Source organism: Chenopodium album, chromosome 3 (assembly GCF_948465745.1).
Source record: "Chenopodium album chromosome 3, dcCheAlbu1.1, whole genome shotgun sequence".
Lineage (NCBI taxonomy): Eukaryota > Viridiplantae > Streptophyta > Magnoliopsida > Caryophyllales > Amaranthaceae > Chenopodium > Chenopodium album.
In genome coordinates, this window is record NC_137836.1 from 25,932,144 (window position 1) to 25,939,053 (window position 6,910).

Here is a 6,910-nt window from a genome sequence, read left to right on the forward strand (position 1 = left end):
TAGCTCATTTATCAACCAAAACCAAAATCCAAATCAAAAAATAAACCCAAATCAAATATATGAAAAAATTTACACAAAAACAAAAACCCAAATCAACATTTGCTTTCTCTCTTTAAATTGTTGCTAGGGTGGTCGGGGTTTTAGGGTGGTTGGTGTAATGGCCAAGGGTTTTGTGGGTGGATGCGGGTGGTTTGGTTACTGAGGTTGTAGTTACCTGTGGTTGGGTGGTCGAGGTTAGGAGAGAGATTGAAGGTGGTGGGTGGAGTCAAGGTGGTGATGTGGTGGTGCTTGTGGAAGGGTGGTGGTGCTCTAAGGTGGAGATAAGAGATTGAAAAAAAATTAAAATTAAATAAAAAAGAAAATGTAAAAAATATAAAAAAAAAAAATAAAAAACTTTGACCTGTTAAACAAGTTACAGGTGAAAAGACTCATTTTGAGCAGATGGGGGTCAAAAGTAGGATTGTTTTGGGTTTTCGAAAAGATGGGATTATTTTAAGCATAAAACCCAAAGGTGGGATTATTAGTTATCATTTTTCCAAATAATAATAATAATAATAATTACAATAATAATAATAATAATATGAAGAATAAGAAGAACGAGGAAGGAGTAGTAGTACGTAGATGAGAGTAGTAGTAGTAGTGGATAACTAAATTTGTATGTAGTAGTAGTATTTGTTTCGGGTAAAACACCCCTTACACGTAGTCCAATCCCATAGTGACACGTGGCCCAATCAAAATGTGACACGTTTCCCAATGGGAAGATGACACGTGTAAAAAGCACACATAGAGCGCCTGAAATGAGAGTACAAGGGCCTTTCTCACATTTGAGTCCAAATCCCGAGATTACAATAGAAAGCCGCATAACGATGCCCCCATTTGATACGTGTCAAATACCTGATTAAGCAGCCAATCAAGACACAGTGATTTAGGGCACAAACCCTAAAGGGGCACAAATTCCCACCCCTATAAATACCCTAATCATTTGTGATGAGAGGGGTAGATTGTGACATAACAATTAAAAGAGCACTACAAGCTCCAGCTTCTCTCCACTTTCTCTCTCTAGCCTTTCCATTTTCCGATTACTAACTTAACCGTCATACAAGAATATTCTGGTGACAGAGTATTTGTTGTTTTACAGGTGTCAAGTCTCGTTATTGACAGTATGTGACCGGTGTCCCTAGGGATTCCAAAAAACCCCGAATTGTTTGGCGCCGTCTATGGGGATACTCGTCCGTAATGGTAGTAAAAAATCTAATGTCGGCCCAGACCTTGGTCAGGACGACCATGTAGAGGATATTGCCACAATAATCAATTCCAATGATGCTTTTATTGCCACATTCCATGAGGTCGAGGATCTACCAGTTACTGCTGCCTCCCTAAAGGTTGCTTTAAACAAGCTTCAACAGGAGTTGGAAGAAAAGACATCGTCCACCTCTAGACAAGCGTCTAGAAGGGTGGAGGATGGTGCTTAGAGAAGAAATCAGAGCAAGGCAACAAACGCTGAAGATGCTGGGAATACCCCCTTTCGTCGGCTGCATGGCAGGTCTCCTAGGGTGCCACGAACGAATCTGTCAAGTCTCCTTGAGAGAACCCAGTTGGTTGGGGGCAGACCAGACAACCTCGAAGGGACCAGGACCGGGCCGCCTAGTCGGACACGGCCCCTACTCCCACAATAGCGGATGAATTTTCTACCACTCACTTTCCCAACATACTAGCTCGAGCAGGACCAGCATGAGCCAAACTACTCATAATCTAATTCCCATTCCTAGTCAACCAATTCAACCAGTTCATTATTAGAGTCCTCGGAAATTTAATGCTTTCCTGCGCACAATTCTAATATCCTCGTACAATATGGTCAATTCGGCCAGTCGTTCGACCAGGGGCCTTACATGGGTGGACTGGCCGGACAGCCACAACCCATTAATTGGCAAATACGTCTGCTTAATCTTGGAGACATGTCGCCTCTGTTCTTGTTATGGGTGTTTGATAAGTGTCATTTATGACACTGATTTTGTTCTATTTAGAGTGGAATTCATGCTATTTTATAGCTCTTCTCTTTAGTTTTTCCTTAGTTTTACTCATTATTTCCATAGTTTGCATTTAATTAGTTGATTTTATAGCGCTTCTCAGGGTCTCTTTTTCGTACCCAGTTTTGCGCGGCCGCGCTCCTCCTTAAAGATGGTACCGCTTGTACGGGTCTATTTTGGATGATCTAACTAATTTCTATTTGTTAGTTTTACTATTTATAAACTTTCCTTCTATTTTTAGAGAGAGAATAGAATTATAGTAAAAATTTTAGATCACTTTGTAGAGAGAGAAACTCTAGTTTGTAGAGAGAAAATTCTTGATTGGTGATTGAAGATTGATGATTCTAAGAATTTTCTCCATTGATTTGAAGCAAGTTTGTAAGGATTTCTTTTACTTAAATGCAATCTTTAGCTTTTGATTTCAATAGTGTTGTTGATTGTTCAAGTTTGATTGATTTATGATTGAATTAGTTTGATTAATATGATGATGATGAATTTGTTGTTTAGCTTAGTTTTGATCTAGATTTCCATGGATTGTGAGTAGTTTTCTTGCTAGGAGAATGGTGAAGCATATATGAGTAATGGATTGATGCTAATTGGAGGAAATTGATGGAGTTGATGTAGTGATTAAATTTGTTGATTGATTATGTGCATGTGTGTGATTGATTGAAGAGTAGCTTACTTTGATCGTTGCACTATATTGCATTGTAAATTCACATTGATACGGACAATTTATTCGTGGCTTGCATTGGTCGATTGAGTTGGTTTGTGAAGTTCATAGCTAGAGTCTCTCGTAGTTGACGCTAATTTGACCTCTAGTAGAATAGCCTATCATACTCTCTTGATTGCTTAATTGATTATCCCTCGCAACACTCGACTTAGTCAATTCCAACCCGATTAGTTGTATCCATTGCATGTATATGTGGATCCTAAACCCTAGTGTTTGATATATTCGGTTTTAATCTTGTTTTTTTGGTTGTTTTAGAGTACACACACCTTACTTCACTTCTTCGAAATAGCTTAACTCTAGCAATAGTGACCACCTCCCATTCTTAGTGGTTTGATCCCCGACTTACTCCTATGCTAGTTATAAGGGTGTGTTGAGTAATTACAAATTTTTTTTGGCCTAGGGCAGATTAATTCAACGACCTAGTCTCCACCCATTAGTCATTGGCTCTATTGCAAGGGAATGGCGTAGTTGTTTGCTATTATTGTTGAGTTTATTTCACCTTATTTCAAAAATACAAAAATATTTTTCTCCTCTAGGCTACATTTATAGCCGTGCTACTAATAATTTCTTTTGAGTTTATGCGTGCAATTTAACATGGGAGAAGTCCCAAGGCTTACATTGAAGGAGTTGTGCACTACGAGTGCATACAAGTATGAGAGCGGGATTGCTCCACTATTAATCCCGGATAGTGATTTTGAAATCAAGCCGACAATGATAGCTTTGATTAAAAGAAGACAATATAGTGGTGCAACAAATGATAGTCCCCGCAATTATCTTAAGGAATTCGAGAAATATTGCAACATAATTAAGGTGAATGGGGTTGCTAAAGAATACATAAGGCTTAAACTATTTCCCTTTTCTCTAATTGGAAGAGCTCAAGAATGGCTTGATAAGGAAGTGAAGCCTAATTTGTTGAGAACTTGGGACGAAGTTACAAAAGAATTTCTTTCCCGTTTCTTCCCTCAAAAGAAAACAGCGAATACCAGATCTTTGATTCAAAGTTTCAAGCAAAGGACTAGTGAAAACCTCTATGAAGCATGGGAGAGGTACAAGGAATATCAAAGAGAGTGTCCTCACAATGGAATTCCGACTTTCCAAATCATTTAAATCTTTTATGGTGGTTTGAGTCCTGAAGGGAGGTCAAGTCTTGATGCCGGAGCCAGAGGCCCAATCATGAACAAGACAGTGGAAGAGGTTGTAGATGTGATATAAGATGTAGTGAGGAACTACATGGATTGGTAAGAAGTTAAGATAGAGTTGATAAGCGAAAATGGCTCGATTGATCAACTCAACGACATCAACAATTTATCCACACTACTTTCAGAATTAGGAAAAGAGGTGGTTTCTATCAAGGCTAAGCTTGAGAATACTTCTTCACAAGCACAAACTCTTCCCTCCCAATTTCCGGGAAGTGGTACATCTTCTTACTCTAACCCTGTTTTCGCTTCTTGGAGCACGATTAGAGAATGCTTGATTTGTGATTTACGTGGAAAGAATGATCATGATGCTTTTAATTGACCCAATGTTCCTTTTTATGGATGTGATGAATATGATGGAAATGAGAATGAGCATGTGAATTATGTTGATGATAATGATTTTAGACCTAGATTCAATGTTCAAAATAATGTTGGGAATAGGATTTATCACAACCATGGGAACTATGATAGTTATAACCAAAATAGTGGTTATAGGATCCAAGGAAACCAAGGTTTCCGTGGCGACCATAACAACTATGGTTATAATGATCAAAGTCACGGCAAAAGATATGGGGATCATAACCAAGATTGTGGTAACCATGATGAAAATTCCGTTCAAAATCAAGGTATGGATAATTGGAGTAACCAAAGTAGGGGAAATTTTCAAAACAATACTTAAAGAGGTCCCCCACCCGAATTTACTACAAAGACCCAAGGGCAAGGTGATAATTCCTATGATCAAATATCTCATTCTATGAGTAGGCTAGAGAATGTCATGATAGATCAAGCCAAGAAATTGAATGATTACATATCGTCTAGTAACAAAATGTTTCATGACATGTTAACTCATGGAAAGATGCTTGAGACCCAAATCATTCAACTAGACAACACCTTTAAGGAGCATGCTACCCTTTCTTATTTACCATCACAAGGAATTGATCCTAAGGAACCGTTTTTTTCTATCACCACTAGGAGTGTTAGGTTCCATGAGAGTGAGGTGCCTTAGAAGAGTGATGCAAAAGAGAGTCCAATTGAGAATGAGGGAGATGAGAGCCCTTTGGTTGAGGAAGCTGCTAAGGAACAAGTTGAGAAGGTGAAAGAGAAAGAAAAAGAAGTCTAGAAGCCCAAACTTCCTTACCCCAAAAAGTTCAATAGGCACAAATTTGGTGAACAATTTGGGGAATTCTTCGAGATGCTTAAGAAAATTCATCTTTCTATTCCTTTCACCGAAGTTTTTGAACAAATGCCAAACTATTCAAAGTTTCTTAAGGAAATTTTGAGCGGCAAGAGAGATTGCAATGTGGTTGAGCTGGTAAGTTTGGTGGAGTGTTGTAGTGACTTTATCCATAACGACTTGCCCCTAAAGATTTAAGATCCCCGAAATTTCTCCATCCCTTGCATTATTAATGAGAAATTATTCCAAAATGCCCTTCATGATCGTAATGCTAGTGTTAGCATCATGCCTTATTCCATCTTCAAGAGACTTAATATAGGTGAGCTCCTTCCAACCAACATGACCCTTCAATTGACCGACCGTTCTATTAAGTTTCCTAAAGGTAGAGTTGAGGATGTCCCCCTCAAGAGATCGCGGAAGATGACCATATTCCTTTCATTTTAGGGAGACCCTTCTTAGCTACCTCGGGAGCTTTGATAAATGTTAAGGGAGGTCGTATTACTTTGAGAGTTGGTAACAACGAGGAAAGTTTTGAGTTAAAACCGATGCATGAGTCTTTTTCCCTTGTGAAAGTAATCATGTGTGTCAATTCCCCTCGCTCCATTTATAATGTTTGTGTGATTAATTCTTCAAATAACGATGTTCATGAGATTTTTGATGATGTGCTTGTGAGTTTGATTGCATGAAAGTTAGTGAAGAGAAAAAGGAGCTTTCAAAGGCTATGGACGAATTGGTAATTAACATTCCACATCGGTTTGAGCTTTGCCCTCAAGAGGAGGAGGATGATTCCATGGATGTGGATGGTGTGAAACCGTCTACAAAATGAACAAGGTTAAGATGAAAGTGAGAGCTTCTAGGAAAAAGAGAATGAGAATGAAGTCGAAGCAAGAGAAGCTTGCTTTAGAAGTTCAATCAAATGAAGTTTCATCAAGCAGCAATGAGAAATTGCTAATTATAGAAGAGGAATTTGTTCCTTCCACCACTTTGAAGAAGATGGTGTTCATTGAACCTCCATGATTTGGAGGAAGGGTCGAGCTTAGAACCAAAAGCAAGCGCTTCCCGAGAGGCAACCCGGAGATATCTAACCTTTTCTTATGATCTCTTTTTCTTAATTTTCTCTCTTTTATTTTCGTTTCTTTCACTTGGTTTTCTTTTGGATTTGTAGGGTGAATTCATGGAATTGGATTAATTCAAATGAGCATGAGCAATGGAAAGGTGTTTTGCGGTTTTAGATGTGATTATATCCGATTTTATCGAATTTTGAGGTAAAAGGTTAATAAATGTTAGTGAGGTAAGATAGGGAAATTTGTGCTTAAATTTGAAGAAAGTTTGAACTTGGTGGGATCATTATGGTGCTATCATTATTTTGGGATGTTGAACCCACTGTTAACATGTTTTGAAACTTCCATTTTTGGTGGGTTCAATAGCCCCGATATGATATTTAATGAAGAGCCCACAGATGAATGCACCAAGGAAGCAAAAATAGGAGGATTGCTCTGTGGCGCGGGCGCACCAGTTTTAGGCGTGGGCGCGCTGCCAGGTAACGCGGCCGCGCACCCCTGTGGTCGTGGCTATCTTCTTCTTTCTCCTTTCATTTCCTCATTTCCTCCTCTTCCTTATCAACACCCGAACGCACTCTATCTACAACCGCACAAACCCTCCTTTCTTCTCATCAAAATCAATAATCTACTCCACCAAATTTCATAAAAAATCATCAAATTCCTCCTACATTTTCATCATTTTCAACAAAAATTACGCTACTTTCATCCATATCAATCTCCAT

The 6,910-nt window shown here is 38.7% G+C and overlaps 1 non-coding gene across 1 annotated transcript; it reads right to left on the bottom strand.

The window, feature by feature from the left end:
* Positions 1-3,735: 3,735 nt before the first annotated feature.
* LOC145625663 (small nucleolar RNA R71) lies at positions 3,736-3,842 on the bottom strand. The gene has a single exon (XR_014110572.1). It is a non-coding gene; the product is annotated as a small nucleolar RNA R71 (small nucleolar RNA).
* Between the last annotated feature and the right edge of the window lie 3,068 nt (positions 3,843-6,910).